The sequence below is a fragment of the Musca autumnalis genome, unplaced genomic scaffold (genome assembly GCF_047663935.1).
Source record: "Musca autumnalis isolate F117 unplaced genomic scaffold, ASM4766393v1 scaffold_1, whole genome shotgun sequence".
In the NCBI taxonomy this organism is placed as follows: Eukaryota; Metazoa; Arthropoda; class Insecta; order Diptera; family Muscidae; genus Musca; species Musca autumnalis.
In genome coordinates this window covers 55,965,241-55,989,148 of record NW_027411644.1, presented here as the reverse complement: position 1 = coordinate 55,989,148, position 23,908 = coordinate 55,965,241, and the positions used below count along the sequence as shown (strand labels likewise).

General features: G+C 36.1%; 1 protein-coding gene across 9 annotated transcripts in view; it reads right to left on the bottom strand.

The window, feature by feature from the left end:
• Tk (Tachykinin) overlaps window positions 1-18,935 on the bottom strand; it is a 118,221-nt gene extending 99,286 nt beyond the window's left edge. For 2 of the 9 annotated variants that reach the window (XM_073963491.1, XM_073963500.1), the window contains exons 1-2: window positions 18,736-18,935; window positions 18,581-18,619 (exon numbers count right to left, since the gene is read on the bottom strand). The gene's annotated coding sequence lies outside the window, so the exon portion shown is untranslated. The other 7 variants (XM_073963493.1, XM_073963502.1, XM_073963501.1 and 4 more) reach the window with 6 other exon arrangements.
• Window positions 18,936-23,908: the final 4,973 nt, after the last annotated feature.

Sequence of the window (23,908 nt, the reverse complement as noted above, 5' to 3'; positions counted from 1 at the left end):
CCATATTGATGGTATCGCTGGTAGAGTCTGGGGCGTTTTGCGAAGAATAAGATCCACTAATATGTTCTTACCGCTTCGTGTTAGAAACATCATAGCTCACTCGCTTTTGATGTCCCAAGTTTTATATGGCTTAGAGGTTGTTTCGGGCACATGTTGGAATAATATTCTGAAGTTGAGGCGCGTAGTAAATACTATAGTACGGTTTGTTTACAACATACCTAGAAGAAACCACATATCTAGTCATGTACAAAGGTTTCTGGGTTGTTCATTCAAAAATTTTCTGAAATATCGTAATTTAATTTTGTTCTACAATGTTGCGAAGACTGGTAGGCCTATTGCCTTGCGTTCTATGTTTATGTTTTCTAGATCCACCAGAAATCCTCAAGTTTTCATAAATCGTGTTGCTAGGTCCGTGTATGCTAGATCTTTTGTTGTTAGGATAGCTCGCATGTGGAATGGTTTACCGTATGACTTGAGAATTTTTTCCCACTCTAACAACGTATTTCGACTTAAATTGATGTCGTTTCTTAACCAACCTCTTGTCCCTTGATTTGAGTTTTGGCAATATCTATCACTGGCACGACTTGTAATATTTTCTGTAGTTTTCACATTCTTTTCTTTATATGGCTGGGGAGCCAACATGTATTTTGAGATCATTTTTGTTCTGTATTTAATGAATATGAATATATTATTATATAAGTATCAGGCGTATTTTACCTTTGTAATATATTATTGGCCACCTAGGCTTCTTTATTACTGAATAAATAAATGAAATGAAATGAAATGAACATGCATTTAGAAACTCGAAGTTCGCTTCCATAAGCCATAGACGCCAATAGCGAGAATTTTATTAAATTTCATGAAATTAGGCGTTCTTAGATCGAATTCTCCACTACATCAATTTCACGATTTTACACTACTGTGGAACTTGATCTAGAAACACAAAATGTTATTAAGTTGTTTAATTAAATTCATGCTAGTGTGGTTACCGACTAAATAAATTAGTTTCAAGAAACTATTGTTACTATATTTATACCCCCAGCCTTTAGGCTAAAGAGGGTATTTACACTTTGATACTAAATAATGGTTTTAGACCCCAAGTATGTTTGTATGATATCCGTTTCAGACAATTTTGAGTAGATCTAGCAATGTCCGTCCGTCTGTCGGTCTGTCTGGCTGGTGCGCACGATAAGTCTCGAACGGATCAATCGATTCGGTTTAAATTTTGGGTATCGATATATTTTGTCCAGATTTGATTTAAGTTCGAAGATGGGCCATATAGGTCCACTCCTTCAGGTACCTCCCCCACAAATGTTCAAAAATTGCCGCAAAATTTGTGCGCACGATAGGGAGTAACTCGAAGGGAGTAACCGAATTGAACCAAATTTTGCATATGGTAATACTACCTCTAAGCATACATCAGGTTCGAATATGGATTATATCGGGCCACTCCTTCAGGTACCTCCCACACAAAATTTGAAATAAGTGCAGTTTAGTGACACCTCACGAATCGTTATGAAATTTTTTGTAACAGGATGTTCGTGCGGCCTCTTTTACGTCATTGTAATTTTTTTCGAGGGCAAGTCCATAGTTCCCGAGATAATGGCGCATAACCTCAAAAAAACGCTGCACTATGTCGCGAGTTCAAATAAACGGTGGCCAAATATAAAAGGAGTTGGCGTTGTCAGATGAATTTTGGCATAAATACTTATAGTTCACTGACAATGTTGAGACTCAATCGGTCCACTCCTTCGGGTACTTCCCACACAAAATTTCGGTAAAGTTCAGTTTAGGGCCTGTTCAAGAATCGCTTTGATTTTTGTTGTAGCAACTTGCATCCACTGCCCCTCATATAACGGTATAATCTTCATCAGGGCCAAGTCCATACTTCCTGAGAAAAGTCCACAATTTGGTCTTTGTAATATTTTGTGCAAACTTAGTTTAAGTTCGAAGATAAGTCATATCGTTTCACTCCTTCATGTACCTCCCCCACGAAATTTAAAAAATGTTCGGAAAAATTGTGCACACGATAACTTTTGATGGGAGTGACCGATTTGGTTCATACTTTACACATCCTAAAATATCTACCAGATATAGATCAGGTTCGAATATGGACTATATTTGTCCACCCATTCGTGTACCTCCCACACAAAATTTTGGATAAATTCACTTTAAGACCTGCTCTCGAATCACTTTGATTTTTAATTAAAAGACAATAAAAAGACAATAATAAATAAACACTTTGATTTTTGTTGAAACAACTTGCATTACCTGTTTCAATAACGACAGTAAAAGTTTTTTCAGGGGCAAGTCCATACTTCTTGAGAAAAGAGCCCGTAAGTTGTAAAAAACCTCTATAGCACCATATGTAGTGCCTGGAAGGCTCGAACCGAATATATTACCGAATATAGCTATATTATGTTTTTCGCAGGCTAGTGTGATAATCCTATCCATACTTTTGTCGGTGCATACGGCCAACATTTTGAAACCCCCCCTAAATACATAAGTTTTTTTTTTTTTTTGGGAAAAAAGTATTTCTATCCATACAGGATGAGGGTATATCTCTGTCGGCAAGGCCGACTGATACTTTTTTACTTGTTTTATAATATTTTGTGTCAAATTTGTTATATTTTAGCGGTCTATCGAAATGTTTTTATATTTGTCCTAAGAATAGTTTTAGAACGATCAATTATTCAATATTTTCTATGAAATTTTGTTATCTATAACAACAATTATTTAGTTGCAGAACATACAGGAATGTTTGGGCTTTTTACAGTAGACCAATAATAATAATCAGCAAATAGTCATGGGGTTTCTTTCCTTATTTTTCAAATTTTTCATTCAGGTAAAGAGATTCGTAACAATTTGACATAAGAGATTTTTTGGTACTTTAACTTTACTGTTTTGTCAATTAACAGACTTAGTAGTGTGTTAAAAATATCGAAATGTGCATTTAGTCATGGTTTCACAGGTCAATAGCAAATTCTGTTACATTTGAAATACATACATACTTCTTTGCCATCAAACATTTTCTGGGTTATGTTTGATGCTATGCTGTTCACTTTGTTCATAGCACAGTACAGCAATAGTTTTCGTTTTTGTTTTCTTGACTGCGGCTGTTTACTATGCTGTTAAAATGTCTGCAGCACAGCATAGCAACAGCATTCGTTTTTGATTTTGATGACTATGCTATGCTATGTGCTGTGAAGATTTCAGAAGCACAGCATAGACCATGTGCTGTGCTACTTATATGTTCGCAGCACAGCATAGCAACAGCATTCGTTTTTGATTTTGATGACTATGCTATGTGCTGTGAAAATTTCAAAAGCACAGCATAGACCATGTGCTGTGCTACTTTTATGTTCGCAGCATAGCCCAGCAACAGTTTTCGATTTTGTTTTTGAAAACAGCACAGCATAGCAATAGCATATTTTTAGTGATTTCAGTGCTGTGCTGGTAGCAAATTCAAACACTGTACCGCGATAGCTGAGTCTGTGGTAAGCTATTCGGCGCGAATATAAGTGCAACGCAATGGAAAAATATTTAAACCTGTCAGAAAGCCGCTGCAACAGGTTGCCTCCTTATGTCCTCTGCAGTCCAATTGCATGCTTTCGCTGCAGTACTTGCTCGGGTTTAACCGTGAGAGCCATCTTAATGACCATATGCTCGATAGTGCGCTCCCCCCAACATTACAAGAGAGAATCCCTAGATCAACAAGCATATAAGTAGATTTAAATAGTATTCAGACGGATGCATTCGGATATGCCGTAACAAACTAACGTGTGAATGCGGTCCTCGGAGAACATCCCCCATATATAGCAACTACTTTCTGGAAGGTGCAGACGTCTGAATTCGTATAGGGCAAGGATTCATGACACCGTGAAAAACATCTGCCCCAACTAGGAATAGGTAAGTCGATTTTCGATTAATCGATTAGTCGACTTTTTGCAGTCAAGAGTCTAAAATTCGAAGTCGATTTCTGACTGGAGGGAAATCGCATAATCGATTATGTTGTGATCGATTTTCCATTTTGTCCATAGATTTTAGCTTTGTTCCTTTACTTTTTTAATAGTAGAAGTAGCAAAAGAGAGAACTGTCAAACTTGCTCTCAATTTACAAAGTAAAGCAACGGAAAAATAGTAGATCTTGCAGCAATGTCAAAAAAACAAACATGTCTGTTAAAAAAATAACATCAAACTAAATAAATTTCACTATTTTTTTATTCTCAGGTTTAAATTCTTTATTACTTATGTATATTTATTTAATTATTGCTCTGTTCCAGAACCTGCAAGAATCTACTAATTTATACTACGATAACAATTTTCCCTTTATGTTATCGAAGAAAATAGTAAAGTACAGTACACAATGTCAGTTTTGAATAACGATTTTTTGCAATTATCGATAACTGTCCAACCGTCCGGCAACAACAAAGCTGTCATTCAAAACTGACAATGTGTACCCAGCTTAAGAATTAGTGGATTCTTGCAGTTCTGGAACAGACCATTTATTTCTTTTTATTTTGCTCTGTTGTTTTCTTTTTTCTTTTGCCTTAATTGTCAAATCAGCAGTTTGACAGATTTTCCTTTTTTTCACTACGATATTTGTTGAGTAGAAAGTAGTAAAAGAGAAGGCCATTTTGACATGCTCTCTCTCTTAAATTTTGCTTCAAGTTTTACTACTTTTTGGTGTTAAGGAACGCTTTCCGAGTTAAAAATGGTGAAAGTGGTAAAACTTTAAGAAACTTTAACGTAAAGGAACAAAGCTTTTATTTGACTTTGGCGGTTCTACAGTTTTCTGACAACTACAAAATCATCTGTGCAAAGGATCAAAAGAAAACTCGAAAATCGACTAATAGTCGATTTTCTGCGGTTATCAGAAAGTCGAAAGTCGAGTTTTAGGATAATTGAAATGATCGCCAGACTGAGAATTCAAATTGTTAGTTCAATACATGGCACAATAATACAGGTAAAGCGGCAAAAACAGCTGGTTATCACACTAGTTGTCATAATTCATTATTGTGAATAAAAACACATACAAAATGTAAACAAGCAATTCACAGTAATACATTATTGTGAGCAAATTTGACGTTTGGCATGATTTGATGTAACATCTTCTTATTCCACCATGGTTCAATACCAATATCGAAAAGTCGAAAAATCGACTATTTGTTTTCATTACATATCCCTATGCGCAACATGCAGCACTGGTACGCACGACTCACTGTAGATCTGAGTTTACATCCCATTAAAGAACTGGAGATAGACCCAGAGGTCTATCGTGAGAAATAGTTTTTTTTTGAAGATTTGACCAAACATGTTCTTTAATGGGTTATAAACCAAATCTATATGTATAACAAATCCAAATGTATAAAAAATTCTTTATACATGTAAGGTGTATGTATGTATGTGTATTCTGATCTGTGAACTTAGGCAATTCATTGTCATACAAAATGTTTATCAGTACATATATATGAATGTCAACAACATCATTGCAAGTAGCCTCTGGTCATTTACATTATTATTAGCAGCGGCAGAGACTAGGCTCCCACATACATACATATGTATTTAAGGTTGAACATGCATACATATGTTAGATGGACTGTCGATTTGTCTTAGAACCTTAACAGATGTTGTTGTTTGGTTTATCATTTTATAGTTTTTTTTTTATTATACCCTCAGCCTTTAGGCTATGAAGGGTATATACACTTTCATACGGGCAAAATGTGCCTCATCGAAATAATGGTTATAGACCCCAAGTATGTTTGGACGAAATGTGTTTCAGACAATTTGGAGTCGATTGAGCAATGTCCGTCCGTCTGTCTGTCTGTCTGTCTGGCTGGCTGGAGCGCACGATAACTCTCGAACGGATGAACCGATTCGGTTCAAATTTTGGCTTTCGTAATATTTTGCCCAAACTTAGTTTAAGTTCGAAGATGAGCTATATCGGTCCACTCCTTCCGGTACCTCCCCCACAAAAGTTCGAAAATGTTCGGAAAATTTGTGCGCACGATAACTCTTGAAGGGAGTAACCGATATGGTCCATACTTTGCCCATCGTGGAGCGTGTACCAGACTTAGATCAGGTTTTAATATGGACTCAATTGGTCCACTCCGTCGGGTACCTCCCACACAAAAATTTGGAAAAGTTCAGTTTAGGACCATCTCTCGAATCGCTTTGATTTTTGCTTTAGCAACTTGTATTCACTGCCCTCCATACGACGGTATAAGTTTCATCAGGGGCAAGTCCATACTTCCTGAGAAAATAGCCTGAAAGTTGCAAAAAACCCCTATGACACCGTGTGTAGTGGTTGGAGCGCAAGATCACTATCGAACAGGTCTGCCGCTTCGGTCCAAAGTTTGGTCTTAGTAATATTTTGTCCAAACATAGTTTAAGTTCGAAGATAAGCCATATCGGTCCACTCCTTCAGGTACCTCCCCCACAAAAGTTCAAAAATGTTCGGTAAAATTGTGCGTACGATAACTCTTGAAGAGAGTGGCCGAATTGGACCATACTTTACACATCCTAATATATCTACCAGATATAGATCAGGTTCAAATATGGACTATATTTGTCCACTCCATCCGGTACCTCCCACACAAAATTTCGGATACATGTTCACTTTAAGACCTGCTTTCGAATCACTTTGATTTTTGTTGAAGCAACTTGCATTCGCTGCCTCAATTGCGATGGTAAAAGTTGTTTCAGGGGCAAGTCCATACTTCTTGAGCAAACATCCCTGAAGTTGTAAAAAACCCCTATGGTACCATATGTAGTGGCTGGAGATCCATTGTTTTTAGTATCTCCTCCGCAAAACTTTTGATCTCTAATCCTAATCAACATTTTTGTCAGTTCAAACGCCCAAAATTCCCTAAATACATGCGTTTTTTTGGGAAACAATTGTTTCAATATACACAGGCTGAGGGTATATCTCTGTCGGCCAAGCCGACTGAAACTTTTTTACTTGTTAATGGAGAATCATGTCAAATTCAAAAAATGCCTTTATTCAGAAATGAAATATTTTTAAAGACTTTTCAGCGTCCACCACTACCAACATTACAATAGCTCAATGTTAATAACTTTCATTGACAAGGGGTATTGTACCCTTCAACGTTTTAAGATGGTATGGGCTTATTTGGGTGCAACATTTCGTAAGGCATGGACATATGTATGTATGTATCTCCTTACAGCCAAACCATAACAAATGCCGTCCTCTTAACTTCTTTCTAATCACCAACAATTTTCGATTATGCTCTTTGGCAACATAAGAGTTTTTTGATCCCATGTCATATCTATTTGTTATTTTTATTTGTATTAATAAAAAATAATTTAAATTTTTTGTGTGTCTGAAAAGAACAACTCCTAATACCAACTCTTGAGAATTAAGAAAATCAGTTTTGAATCGGATGTAATTTGTACGCCATCATAATTAACAAAATTCTCCAGGGTTAAATGATGGGAACACATATCTTTAAGTTAAGCAAAAAATGTGGCAAAGAAATACCAATAAACCCACACATTAACAAACAACAACTCACACCAACATACATTTAGAGGGCATAACCGCAGCTGTAAGTGTAATAAGATTTCTATGATTTTTACATTTGAATCTAATCCTTAATGAAGTTTTAATATTTTAAACAAAGAATTAAGCTCCAGAGTTCATTCCGTGGCTTGCACGCTATAAGCAAGAAAGAATGTATGTAGAAAGGCAGTCAGTCATCCAGCAGCCACATATTAACACATTCGCATTAATTGTTGCTGCTGTTGTTATTGTTACTGTTTATTATGCCATTGCGGCGACATTTTGCCGCTGGTTAAGAGGCTGTTTTCAACAAAACACCCATTCGAGAAATACCCACACAACAAACACTCAAATATATCCAACAACATCCGTATCCTGTATGACTGACTATCTATTTATCTAGTATCTGTCATAAGTCATACTAGTCTGCCTTATACCATAAATAGCCAGCGCAGAAGAAACGAAGAGGAAGCATCATATATGTTATGTGTGATTCGACCGACCTGCCTACAAAGAAAATCTTTTTATAAGTGAATTTAATGCCGGAATTAATCCCAGCTGATTAATGGTGCCATACTTTGTTCATACTTTGTCGTGTGAACGGTGGTGCTGGGTGGTTAAAACAAAGCCCTGTTGCTGGTTAATGACGTTGTTGACGTTATTGTTGTTGTAAGGACTAAAAGAAGACACCAAGAAGGAGTTAAGGGCTTTATTAAAAAAATTTTAATGTTACGGACGTGCGAAAAAATCCTGATGACATTTAGCTAAGGACTTATTAGGTGAAAAAATTAAAATTATAAATGGAAGTCCGGGAGGTATGTGATATTATTAGATGTTTTAATGTTAACATTGGGTAACATGTTCCCTACGAGGAACAAAAATGGGTGGAGTTGTTAATTAGGATCATTGAGAATATTTCTTTCGTCAAAAGTTGGTACATTGCCCCGCCTTTTTTAATAAGATTCAGAAGAAGATTATAACTTTTTATGTGTGTTTCGAACTATTTAACTCTTTTTTTACGCACACCTAAATAACTTCAACCTATGGACAAAAACAATACCGTGTCCCCAATTTAAAAAATAGCATTTTCTTAGCTGACAAGAGAAGTTTTAGAAGTTTACAGCGTAAAATTTTGGAGCGTGTGAGGTACATAGGTATCATAAACAGTGGGCCTAATTATTCCACTAAGAGTTTAGACAAACAAAATCTGTATATTGCAAGAAAACCGCCCTTAGCGGTGTTATTGGAACATTAGTGTTATTATCGAGGAACGTATGCAGAATAAAATAATACCGTTGTACTACAAATCGGGTGCCACCGTGGTGCAATGGTATGCACACCCGCCTTGCACACATAAGGTCGTGGGTTCGATTCCCCGGCCAGGCAACATCAAAACACTTTTCAACGGTGGCAAAATACCCCTCAGTAATGTTAGCGACATTTCCTGAGTATTTCAGCCATGTAAAACTTCTCTACAAAAGTGGTGTCTTAGACACGCCGTTCGGACTCGGCAATAAACTGTAGGTCCCATATCATTGAGCTAATATGAATCGGGGTGCACTCATTGATATGAGAGATGTCTCCGTTGTCCCTTATGGGATGTTTGTGGAACAATTATAATTATATTGTACTACAAATCACAAAGAATGACTGCATTAAAAACCTGGACTTAACCCATTTCGTACATGGTGTTCGATGTTTCGAACAGTAAAATCACTTTTTTCCAACAATGAAAAAGGTAAAATTGTAAACAGTTTGGTATATACATAAGGTGTGCTAAATACGTGTCCAGTGAATTTAGGACATTTTTTACATTTTTGGAGGTTATTCAAATTGACAGTTATGTTTCAGTTTCTGTATTGCGTTGTATTCTTTAAGCATAGTACTGAGAATATATTAGTGCAAATACTTTATTAAATACAACTACTTTTGACGGTATTTTTAGGCAAAATAAAAGTTGGTAGTGGGGTGTGCTAATTGTATGACCAACACTGTATATTGAGTCTGATCTGTCAGCAAATAAAAAAATTCTCTTGAAAACGCCCCTCCTCCTCGATTTGAAACCTATATTTGTAGAGACTTTTTAAATTAATTAAAAAAAAATATATAAAAAAATAATTTAAAAAAGTCATCATGGGGAATTATTGTCAATATACATATGTAACCGTTTCGCAAATATAAAGTACATGATTTACATGCGAAAGCGCCACTTTACATATGTGCAAAGTTGACTGTTCGAAATTTCGAACACTGGCTCTTATCCAATATGTCAGTGGCTATATCGTGGAAATCTACTGACAAATTACACGCAGAGAAAAAATATGATTTATGCCACCATATTTTGAATGAAAAATATACAGTGACTGTCACTGAAAATGATGCAACCTAAAATACAAAATGTAAACGTTGATAACTTTGAAACGAGTTGAGATTTTTTAACAATTCAAAAAACAATTTTGTTGGCTAAAGAGTTGTCTTTAAGATGGTATACAGTACCGTTATACTAAAATTTTACCGGAAAACAAAAAATTGGCATTTTTAAAATGAGCATCAAAAATGATGCACCACTACAATCGCGTTAGTGTCCCTTTGTAGGCAATGTGGCTAGAAATTTCTAGTTTTTGAAGTTATTTAAAAAAATAACTATGAAAAATCATTAAGGGTTATTTCCAGAGTACGTACAAACAATCTAATGATATATGGAAAGTCCTGTATTAGCCAGGCCTATAATATACTAGTCTTTACCGGCGTTGCCCTGATAGAGGTAAAATCAGGACATAGAACAAAATGCTTTGCACTTTTCTCTGGAAATAGTTTCTAGTGGTCTTAAATGGAAAATTTAAAACCAATGTTTATACTCTTCGATTTTCTTTAAATTTCTTTTGTATTAAACTACGATTAATTACCTATTTGGTAGTGTTATTACCAAGCTAGCATTTGGATTTTTTTTCAAACATCACATTGCGGAGTCTTTTTAGAGTCCTTTTGGTGATCAAAAACTGATTAAGTCGCTTGTATGATCAGAAAGGGACGCGAAATTGAATCCCTCTAATGATTAAAAAGAGTTCAGTTAAAATACAACAACACATGTTTAGCAATCAAAAATAAATCATTGAGGCGTTTAAAAAGGAAATTTTTTTTTTATTTATTGTCACATTTTGATCATCCGAAGATTGAAAAATGCTTAATCAAAAAGGGTCTTGCAGGTGTTTGAGAAGTGACTAGAATTATGTATCTTCTGATCATATTTTGAACAGCTAGGTGATTAAACACTGATTGTTTTGTTTTATAATAGCTGTGTCTGGTTACCCTAAAATGTGTAACAATTTGTACCAATTGTTGCTGGAAGTCGTCTGTTAACACAAAAAACCAGCAAAAGAGAGCGATTCGAGAGAGACATTTTGACAGTTCTTTCACTGAGAGCTTGCAAATTCTTGCTGGACAAATTTCTTCTAGCAAGCACTTGCAAGCTCTTCTTCTTCCTGAAAACAATCAATCAGCTGTTTTTAGTTTTTTGTTGATTTATGTTTGTGAACATTAAAAACAATTTTATTGTGGAAATAACATAGTCTAATTGTATTGTTTTATGGAGAACAAATTTGTAAAGTGGAAAAATACTTTTTTGTTTCATTTTCTTTTTTATTTTTAATAAAATACAACGTGTTTGCTTCCTTTGTTGGCGGACAAATTGTTCTGTTTTGGCAAGTCAGCTGATTGCTTGCTGGTTTTTTCTGGGAAGGTGTCTGTTTACTTTTTAAAATTTTCGAGCAAAAGAGAATAAAAACCCCTTATTCTCTGAGAAAGTTCTTGCTGGACAATTCTTGCTGGGAAAGTAACCAGGCAGACTTAATATTATGAATATTGACAAGGAAACACATGTCCAGGTTTTGCCAAGTGAAATGAAGAAAGTGAATGAAGAAACAGTAAACTAAAGGGATAATTGAAAGTCATAACTAAACAGAAAAGAAGACAAAACAACGAAAAGAAAAGAAACAAAAAACAAAGAAGAAAAAAAGAGAATTTTTTAATGTTTTCGTCTGATAAAAACACTCATAAATGACTCACTAAAGACTCATAAACGATTATAAACATGACTCAAAAAAGACTCGAAAAAGAGTAACAAATTAATTAATCAACAAATCACCAATAAAAGATTAAAATACGACTCGAAAAAACGTTATATACCATCACAAAATGGGCAAAAAATACTCGAAACTAATGCAGAGGTTGACTTATTTGTGATTTGTTTAGAAGAGTCGCCTGAGGTTACGCTTTCCTCACGACAAAGGAGTCATTTATGATCAGAAAATGAGCTCATATTCCAGCTTTTTAATCGTGCAGTCGGATAAAAAAAGGCTCAACTTGTATTCACTGCCCCCCATATAACGGTATAAGTTTCATCAGGGGAAAGTCTATACTTCCTGAGAAAATAGCCTAAAAGGTACAAAAAAGCCCTATGACACCTTGTGTATTGGTTGGAGCGCCAGATAACTCTGGCACGGATCTGCCGATTCGGTCCACAATTTGGTCTTCGTAATATTTTGCGCAAACTTAGTTTAAGTTCGAAGATAACCCTACTCGGTCCACTTCTTCAGGTACCTCCCCCACAAAAGTTCAAAAATGTTCGGAAAAATTTTGCGCACGATAACTCTTGATGGGAGTAACCGATTTGGTCCACACTTTACACATCCTATCCACCAGATATAGGTCATGTTCTAATATGGACTCTCTCGATCCACTCCTTCGGGTACCTCCAACACAAAATTTTGGATAAATTCACTTTAAGACCTGCTCTCGAATCACTTTGATTTTTGTTGAAGGAACTTGCATTCGATGCCTCAATTACGACGGTAAAAGTTTTTTCAGGGGCAAGTCCATACTTCTTGAGAAAACAGCCCGAAAGTTGTAAAAAACCCCTATGGCCCCATATGTAGTGGCTGGAGAGCTCGAACCGAATACTGCACATTCTGCTGTTTACAGCGATATTATGTTTTTCGTAGGCTAGAATGGTAAAAAAGCCCTATCTATCGATACCCCCTCCTAAATACATGTTTTTGTTTTTGGAAAAAATATTTCAATCCACACAGGCTGAGGGTATATCTCTGCCGGCAAAGCCGACTGATACTTTTTTACTTGTTTTGTATACTTTTTAAATTAATTTTAAAAAATTATAAAAAAATAATTTAAAAAAGTCATCATGGGGAATTACAAAATATAAAAAACATGATTTACATGCGCAAGCGCGACTTAACATATCGTCGGTGTCATGCTTAAGTGTTCCATACGCCATTTGCCTGATTCGAGAAAAACTCAAGTTAATGTTTAAGGCCATACAGGATAAAAATGGTGCAATAATCCAATACTTTAAGAGCTCAGTTCTACTTAACTAAACTCATAGAATATTTCAGTAGTTTATTTTAGTCAGATATCTGTGATAGTCTAGAAGTTATGGCAAATTTTTATAATTGCAAAAAGTTGCTGAATTATTCCATGGAATCTTTTTTTCATGTTTTTGGCAGTTTGTGTCACTTGGAACACGTTCTGTCACATTTCATCCAAAACACTTTTTATCAAACGTGTTCCACCTCCCTTATATAAAGTGCTACTGTGGAGTTTAAAAATCAGGACTTTAAATGAAACATTTATTTTTATCATATAAATGCAATAAGGACCATTATTATAGGTTTCCTTAACATTTATTTAAGGGATTTCCTCCACTTATCACTATTTTTTTGTGGTAAAAATTTCGATCGGACAAAACGGATTGATATTTTGCATTTCTAAGGTAACATAAAACATTTAAACGCGATTTTCTTATAATACCATTTTTGTAGTCGGTTAGCTTCAAGTCGAATGGACGTTTTTGCGTATATTTTTGTGGACTTACATCAACATTTTGTCTTTAAACTATGGATTTGATACATTCTCGTTTTCATATAACAATACAATATTCAACAATATTTGGATTTAGAAACTATTCTTCTTCAGTTTTTAAACCAAGTCCCTTAAAACAATTTGTTCCATAAGCCACACTTTTCGGTAACTTGGCAAAAAATTGCAGTTTTTTGTTCCAAACGCCATCATTTTTGGTGCGGAACAATTCGTTTTTGTCTATTTTTGTTCCATACGCCAAACGACATGGATATGGAACTAAAAAGTTCAAAGTTGTTTTGTTCCATACGCCAGGCTTTATGGATATGGAACAAAACGACAAGATTTTTTGGGTCACAAAGCGGATATAGAACATACTGGCATCTGAATATCTCAGAAACTAAAAGAGATAGAGAAAAACCGACCAAAGAATCTAAAAGAGCATGGTTCAAAACCTTCTAAGGTACCTTTATCTCAAAATGTCAAAAATGGCGTATGGAACACTTAAGCATGACACCGACGATATCGCTCATTTACTCAAAGAGTGACACATCTCAAAAATCTACTTTCGAGAAAAACGGGTTTTAAGTTGGCGTTTGAATTTTGACTTCCCAACTTAAAAAGATTATTACTAAAATAACTACATGTACCATATTTTGTAAACAGCTAGCCAGATATCAGCGCTAAATTTCTGTGCAAAATCAAGCATGATTTGGAGTGTTTTAGTGCTTCATAAACTCAAAAAACTTTTGTGTTGAATTATTCAAAACTCGTAGTAAATAAGCTGTAACTCGTTGAGTTTTAGAGATATCAGCATGAAAATTTGACACAAGATAAAGTAGAAGTCGTAGAAAAAATAGAAATTGCTAACTCAGAAAATGCATTTTTTGAGTTATGCCACTCTTTGAGTAAATGAGCGATATGTGCAAAGTTGACTGTTCGAAATTCCGAACACTGGTACTTATCTGATATGCCGGTGGCTATATCAAAACGTGCAAATGTACTGTCAAATTGGGGGGAAAAGTTATTATAGCCCCATAGAGTGGTGCAATGGTATGCACACCCGCCTTGTACGCTGCAGGTCGTGGGATCAATTCCCCGGCCAGGCAACATAAAAAATTTCTCAACGTGGCAAAATATCCCTCAGTAATGTTCAGTATCACCAATGAAGGACGTATTTTTAAATAATTGATGTCCGTACTTGTTGATTTTTTTCAAGGTAAATTTTCACAATAAATGATGAAAATAATTGTAAGATCGAGTTGGGCTGTGTACCTTATCATTTCAAAAAAAGGGAAAACTTTTTTTACCAATTTCCATCGAAACATTCTGCACATATTTGTACTTTTCGTTTTTATGTGATATTTTGTCTTGCAGATATATACATACATATTTTCGTTGATTTAGAATGTCGGAATATAGTATAGGGCAACTTCCTGGCGTTTTGGAAAAATTTAGAGTTTTGATGTATTTTAGGGCCTGTAATAAAATTGTATGGCGAACAAATTCCTACAATATTTTGATCTGATACGATCGCATTTTATAGGAGATTTTAAACATTTGTGGAAAAAGGGACCAAAAATACCGCTTTTATGACTCGCACGAGGGTTATTTTTTTAAGAAAAAATTACTCTCATTCTTGTCACTAAAGTGGTCAAAGACACCATATACCTAAAGTGCAAGGATTCCATGTAATCTTAACTGAAATATTTCCAAAACTGCAGAAATGCTAGAAGCTTGCACTCCTATTTTAGTTTTTTGGTTTTTTTTTCCTTGGTATGTAATGCAAATATAGATTTCATTTCTCTGGTGACTTGTAGTGAAATTTAGCAAAGAACATTTTTGTCTTTGACGCCATTCTTCTAAAATAATGTTTTGTATGATAATTTTTCCAAAACTCACAAAAAGTACGATCTTAACCCTAAAATATGTTTTTATAGAGTTTTGGTGTACTCTAGGACCTATAGTAATTGATGGCGAACTAATTTATAGAATATTTTGATCTGATACGATCACATTTTATAGGATAAGGGACTAATAAGACAACTTTAATAACCGTCTGAGGATTAAAAAATATTAAAAACAAGTAAAAAATTGTAAGTCGGCTTTGCCGACAGAGGTATACCCTCAGCCAATGTGAATTGAAACATTCATCTACGGAGAAATAGAATGTATTTAGCGTCTCTTCAGAATTTTGTGGCCCTTTTTCAACATTTGAACTTGCCAACAAAAATGTGTACATATTAGGAATTAACACAAATGTTAAACTTTTGTGGGGGAGGTACCCTTAGGGAGGACCGATATGGGCCATTTTAGAAGTTAACTAAATTTTGACAAAATATTAGGAGATCCAAAGTTTAGACCAAATTGGTTGCACCATTCAAGTAATATCGTCCTAACATTTTAGTGACATTTTTTAAATATTGGGGAGAAGTACCGGAAGTTGGGAACCGGTATTGCCCCATGAAACTAAGTTTGGATAAAATATGACGAAGACCAAATGTTGTACCAAATCGGTAGAACAGTTCGAGAGCCACATATGGTGACATAGGGCTTTTTACACCTTTCGGGATGTTTTCCCAAGAAGTATGGACCTGCTCCTGAAAAAACTTTTACCGTCGTAATGGAGGTAGCGAATGAAAATAGCTTCAACAAAAATCAAAGTGATTCGAGAGCAGGTCTTAAAGTGAACTTATCCGAAATTTTGTGTGGGAGGTACCTAAAGGAGTGCAGAAATATAGTCCATATTCGAACCTGATCTATATCTGGTAGATATATTAGGATGTGCAAAGTATGGATTACAGCGGTCACTTCCTTCAAGAGTTATCGTGCGCACAATTTTTTCCGAACATTTTTGAACTTTTGTGGGGGAGGTACCGGAAGGAGTGGATATGGTTTATCTTCGAATTTTAACTATGCTTGGACAAAATATTACAAGGGCCAAATTTTGGACCGAATCGGCAGATCCGTTCGAGAGTTATCTTGCGCTCCATCCGCTACACACGGTGTTATAGGGGCTTTTTGCATCTTTCAGGTTATTTTCTCAAGGAGTATGGACTTGCCCCTGATGGAACTTTTACCGTCGTATGGAGGACAGTGAATACAAGCTGCTAAAACAAAAATCAAAGCGATTCGAGAGATGGCCCTAAACTGAACTTTTCCGAAATTTTGTGTGGGAGGTACCCGAAGGCGTGGACCGATTGAGTCCATATTGGATCCTCATCTAAGTTTGGTAGAGATTTCACGATGGGCAAAGTATGGACCAAGTCGGTTACTCCCTTCATGAGTTATCGTGCGCACAATTTTCCGAACATTTTTGAGCTTTTGTGGGGGACGTACCTGAAGGAGTGGATCGATCTCATCTTAGAACTTAAATTAAGTTTGCACAAAATATTACGAAGGCATTTTGGACCAAATCGGTTCATCCGGTCGAGAGTTAACGTGCGCACCAGCCAGCGACACAGACATACGGACGGACATTGCTAAATTGACTCGAAATTGTCTGAAACGGATTTCGTCCAAACATACTTGCGGTCTAAAACCATTATTTCGATCAGGCACATTTTGTCCGTATGAAAGTGTATATACCCTCATTAGCATAAATGCTGAGGGTATAGAAATTTATAGAATATTTTGATCTGATACCATCACATTTTATAGGAGGAGGGACTAAAAAGATCCCTTAAATGACCGTTTGAGGGTTAAGAATGAAACCGACCCGAAAAACATAAAACCCAAGGTTAGGTCCAAATTCATTCATTTTTAGAGTTTTGGCCAGGTTTTTCGTAAAATTGGCCACTGTGCATTGGTGTAAAGAAAAAATTGTATTGACAAATTTAAAAAAAAAATGAGAAAAATTGGTAATCATTTAAATCCCACTACCAAATGGTACTTAACATTTTTATAATTAATCATGGTTTAATACAAAATAAAATTGATTTTAAATTTTAAATCGCGAAAATTCCATCCAAGACCACTGTGTAAAATGTTTTTCTATTTTTTATTAGATAGTTGATAAAAACAATATTAAAGAATTTTTCCTCCGCAGGATTCTTAGAAAAAAAAAACAAAACTATATCCTTGTAATCAGAATCTTAAGGACTAACTTAGATGAAAATTTCAAAATAATATTCGAACAAACCATAAAGTGCACATAACACATGAAACATCAATGTTCATAGATGAGAAAAATTCCAAAACGAGAAAAAATCGCCGGAGCGCTTTTTAAATAAATCGCGGCCAACGTTCCCATCTTCAGGTTTTTTTTAGGTTTTCACGATTTTGCTGGGAAACCGCAAGCCCTACCAAAATGGAACTAAAGAAAAGGTTGTAGCGCTGAAAATTCTCTATAAGAGATATAGAAGTTCAGGTCACATTTTTAGATTTTTGTTTTGTTAGGCTTTCACGACGATTTGCTTGAAAACGGGACTAGAGAAAATCTTATAGCTGTGAAAATTCTCTACATGATTGGCTTTCGTAATTTTTTCCTAGGTTGTACCATTTTTGAGATGTATAACTTTAGGTTGGGAAATTGCAGTCATGCCATTATTTAATAAGGAAACGATACAGTCAGTGAATTGTCCCAATTTCAACGTCTTTATCTCAAAAATGGTAAAATCTACGAAAATATCGTAAAGGCCAATCTTGTGGAGAATTTTCACAGCTACAAAATTTTCTTTAAACGAAAATGATTCTGAACCAAACAGTGGCCGGGATTTTTACGATTTACGATTTTTTATTCAATGCAAAATGAATAAGGAATACCAAGAACAATTATAAAGCGGCTTAAAATTATCTTTCCAAGTGATATGAAGGCTCCTCCGTTGGCAGAGTTTAGTACATCCGTAAATTTCCTTTTCAATTTTGTGGATAAAATCCGAGAAATATATCATCACAAATAAACAATTAGTGAACAAGGTTTTACCATATTTTCAAATTCTCAAAAGCAGTTAATATGTCCTACATTTTAAAATAAATGCTATTTAAAATAATTTAAATATTTTTTCGTACATAAATTAATTTCACATCACTTTAAAAATGTATTAAATTTTTTAACAATTTTTTTATTTAATTCTTTTAAATTACTTTAAAATTAAGTCAATCATATGGTCTCCATGAATAATACAAAATGCATTTAATATTTGATTATGTCCTCCTAAAAGTATGCACTAATTTAAAAACAACATACCTTTTAGATAAAATAATAACGCTTTGTTTATTATTGTTGCTATTTGGGGTGGGGAAGGGAACACAAAAAAATTAATAATTCAATGTATTAAAAATTAAAACAATAATAATATTATTATTGTTTTTATAGTTTAATTTAGTTAGCGTTTTAACCACATACGAACATTCAACACTCAACAAAAAAACTGAGCAATTAAAAACCACTACCGGTATGATATTTTATTTTATTAACAGTTTTTTATGGTCACAATTATATTTCCTTATAACGGTTTTTTTTTTTGTTTTAAAATACTTTTTCTCTTCGGTTCTTTTTGTGGGATATGTTAACACGCCAAAAGATATGCAACAACTGAATTGAAGATCAACCACAACACGATGTTAAATACAAAACGGTACAGAGGACGACCATTGGACACCAATGCATACACAAACACACACGAACAGGATTGGCAATGTATGTGTGTTGTAACAGTTTACTCCCACAATGTCAGAGTGGGCAAAAGTAAAAGATAAACAACACATGAGGACACACGCACACACACACAGAATCACAGAGGCTGTTATTTGCAACATTTGCCATTCAAATGTAGAAGCAACAATTGGCTGTTAGCTTTTTTGTTGATGTGTTGTCTCTATGAAAGGGAAATTTTAGAAATTCAAACATTCACACACACACACACACACACACACACATCCATACATACATTGGCTAAACATAACAAATTGTATGGAATCTCAAAACTACCTGAAAGAGCCTAAAAGTATGCACATGGAAAATGTAAAAGATATCATCAGTCAGTGAGTGTTTGGTTCCTTCATTCAATGGCGGCACTGACATGATTTGTCAATGTGTTTGTGGCCAACTGAGAAATGAGGAAAACAAGAGAAACACAAGAGAATTTCCAAAAACACAGTAGCGTGGGTCGCCTAAAATTGTGCTTGTGATTTCAATGAATGATACTGGATTATTTGAAACGTCTTCTACCTAACGGTCATGCGTAATGGTTTTCTGTGTGTGTTTCAAACAAATTCGTGCTTGAGTGTTTAGTTGCAGCACGGCTGTTGTGTTTTGCCAAAAGTAAATGCCATAAAGCGACTCATTCATTTAGCATTGGCATATGAGTACGTGTGCATTGTTCTAGGCATCATTTTAAAGCTGAAGAAAAAAAGTATAACAAAAATAACAACAATACAAATTTCATTCATATTCATAAAAGCAATTCTTAACACACACTTAACATTGCCATTGTAATTCTTAACAGCAACAAAACATCATCATCATCATCACAATCGCAATCATCATCAGCAACATCATTGTTATACTTTTTGCCTTTTTTCCTTGCTTTGCTTCTTCTACCTCTATTTCACATTATCATATTGTCCATTTGGGGCTCTGCATATGTACGTCATCATATTTAAAACATATTCATAATGCAAAAATATAGAAATATGTATGTCTCAAAATAGCAAAACGTTTTTAATTTAAATCCTTTGCTTAATTTAAACGTAAAGATGATGATGTTGCTGATGAAAATGTTTTCTTAGAGGACAAGCTATGGCTTACATTTTATTATTTCCATGTTGGCGGGTTAATTTTTGAAATGTCACAACATTAGATGATTTAGAAAAGTTTTTATTCACGTACTTGTGTGGTTATGTTGGTCGCAATCACGAACCCAACTATTTGTTGTGGGACGGATTTATTGGTTTGTCTTAGAAGGATTCTTTGTTTTGTTGTGGGTTTAGGCGTACGTTTAAATTGGGGACCGAGACACATTATCAAGGTACTAATCATCATCAAATGTATCAAATATTTACATTGTTTCTACCATGTTGCGTAAGGAATAAAAAATGACAAAGAAAGGTCCTTACAGGTTTAACATCTTGCCCCACCAGGGATAACAATCTTTTCGTAATGCAGGGGCCGCAATTTCCTTCACTCAGTATCCTGGAAATTTTGAGAGTGGGGAATTTTGACCGACAATAGGTTGTGATTTCCTACAAGTTAGACATCCCTTAATACTAGGGAGACAGGCGAATTAGAATGCATTAGAATGGAACCTTGGTGATATATCAACGTAGTATAGATTTATTTGTCCTTACCATGGTAATGGAGATCAGTGCCACGATAGACCTCTTTACGCCCATCTACGCAATGACACATTGATACCAATAACACTGTGAACACAAATTTTGGGGCAGAGATAATTCCTTTTGGAGATGAAAGCCCTCGGTGAGTAGAATTCTAAAGGACAGATCCGCCGTGAGTCGAACTTCCGCGTTATGGCGTGATGAAGTTTTTGCTAGAGGCGCTGTAAGGCATCAGGAATTAGCGTTATATCTTTGTTATGACATGTCTTTAGTCAAATCGAATGAAGATTATTTTCGTAGAACATTTCGACCTTCTGACTCGCTTCCTTCAATGTCCTTTTCGTCCTTTATTTTAAGAGCCGCTATAAAAGTACCCCAACATGACGTTTTTCAGCTTCGAAATGTTCTGCAAAAATGTCGCTCAGAAAATTTTAGGTATGGCTCTCATTGACAACTAATCGTGTTTTTCGCGTTTTCGTGGTCGTTTTGTCCATTTACCCTGTTTTTGTTCAAAAAACACTATATTTTGTTTTTTGTATATTCGTTATGGGCACTTTACACGATATGTTTTTTACATATGAGTTGTCACTTTTTATATACAAATTGTATATTCAATGTGACAGCACATATGTAAAAAAAAAAAAAACATTGTTCCACAACATCCCATACGGGACAAGGGAGACTTCTCTCATATCAATGAGTGCACCCCGATTCATATTTAGCTCAATGATATGGGACCTACTGTTTATCGCCGAGTCCGAACGGCGTGTCTTAAGACACCACTTATGGAGAGGTTTTTCATGGCTGAAATACTCAGGAAATGTCGCCAACATTACTGAGGGGTATTTTGCCACCGTTGAAAAAAATGTTTGATGTTGCTTGGCCGGGGAACCGAACCCCGGGCCTTCTGCGTGCAAGGCGGGCGTGCATACCATCGCACCACGGTGGCATCCATATGTAAAATAACACATCGTGTAAAGTACCCATTACAGAACATACAAACAGGGGTAAATGTCAAAAATGACTATAAAAACGCGACAAAATCGATTAGTTGTCAATGAGAGCCGTACCTAAAATTTTCTGAGCGACATTTTTGCAGAACATTTCGAAGCTGAAAAACATCATCTTGTGGTACTTTCATAGCGGCTCTTAAAATAAAGCACCAAAAGGACATTGAAAGAAGCGAGTTAGAAGTTCGAAGTGCTCTATGAAAATAATCCTCATTGTATTCGACTGACGACATGTAATCTCAAAAATAAGCTAAAGCAATAGTGAACAAAGCAAAAACTTCATCACGCCATAACGCGGAAGTTCGACTCACGGCGGATCTGTCCTTCGGGGTTCTTAATATACTCACTAAGGCCTTTCTTTCACCTCCATTTTGGTGCACAGTGTAATCAATTAAAAACAAGAACAACATCCAACCAGGTCTGGAGAGATCCAGTATATGGTTATGGGGTACCCAATCTCTGGCTGAGCAGACAATTGCTAGCCATTCGGAAGTAAATGTTGGCTCTGAGTCTCAGTACAGTTAGTGTTTCTGTTTGCTTCGGCTTCAGTAGAAATAGCAAACTGATGGACATCCCAAGCCGATAAAACCAGCTGTCCGAGACAAGACACAATTGACTTTGACTTTGGAATTGGTTGAGACTGTTTCCAACGCCTCAACTAGTTTGTAAATCGGTTGGCAATTTGATCAGGATCAATCTCTAGGTTGTGAGCAAATTTGAGAGAAGGCAAATCCTGATCTTAACAAGCTCTCTTTCTTCTTGAAGTTCGCAGAGGCTATGCCGTGTTCAACGTCAAAATCAACCCCAATAACTCACAAAGACCACATCGCTATCGTTGGCGTTTTGGCTCAATGACCCATGAGAGGCTCTGCCACCAGACCGCCCGGACACCGGTCAAAACTGAAGGATGTGAAGTCAAAGGAGATGAATCAGCCCCAACGACTGACTCAGTACCGGCCTCTATAGCGATACGTGTGGTTTCAAACCAACAGGAGTCAGGACTTTAAAAACAACAGGAGTTAGGACTCCAAATATTCTCCCTCATCTGCTGGAAAGCCGAAAAGATACCACTTCAAAGGTAGTGACAAAAGATAATCAAAGACACAAGGAATCTTTTGGAACCCTTCTGAAAAGAGCACCAAAACACCAATGGTTTAAGGCCAACTTCGAGTGGAGGTTATCGATAAAGCTAATCCTGATGGAAAATTCGATAATAAATGATTGCTTATCGGCTGCGAGAAAACATGTTGTTGTAACAGTGTATTTTATTATATGTTTGTATATTCGTTCTTCTGCTTAATCTAGCTCTGGGTCAATGTTCAGTTGTAGGAATGTGGCTACTTCAATGGGATGTAACCACTGGAGTAAATTGAGTTGGTTTGGCGGGGCAGTTGAAAAGGTGGTGTGTTGTGCGGGCCTGTGCCGCACGTTGGGCAGATGTTTTACACAGAGTCGTCGACCTTTACCCTACAAGAGTTTAGACGGCTGCACCATCCCAAGCGTAGTTGAACCTAAACTACTCCCGTTTGTCGTGGCACGCTCCTCAGCTGCGACAGATGGAGGATGTGCTCCAAGGACCTCATTCAAACGATAGTTGCTTATGGCATCTGCAACTGCGTTCGTATGAATGCTATTCAAAACCGCTTAATATGCTTGTTGATCTAGGGGTTCTCACTTGGAACGTTGGACCTCTTCTACTGCAATGAAGCATGTGATTGTGTTGCTTTACTAAAATAATCTGTGCTTGCTCATGTAGATGGTCCACTGGAAACATGCGGGGCACACTATTGCTGTTCTCAGAGCGGCATTCCGATAAGTTTGAACATTTTAACATCGCGTGCCACTTAGATTCTCTGACCAAACTGGCGCCGCAAAGCTTACCACAGACCGACCAAACAACACGGTTTTTTATATGCACCCCAATTGTTGCCGCCTAGGGACTTGAGCACCTTGTTCCTGCTTGTCGCAGATAGCTGCGGCATGCGTGGACGACAAGAACGTGCTGTCGAATGTGACCCCCAGAATTTTGGGGTAGTTTGTGGTCGGAATTCTGCTACCATCGACCATGGCATTCAACTCTCTTCTCATCTGCGACGTCAATGTGGCGAACAGAGTGGCCGGATATTTGCATATTACTCACGTGGAAAAAGGTGGTAAAATTGGTTAAATAGCAGTTCAGCATTTCACAAATGTTATCAGGGAAGGAAACTGATGCCATGATCGTACAA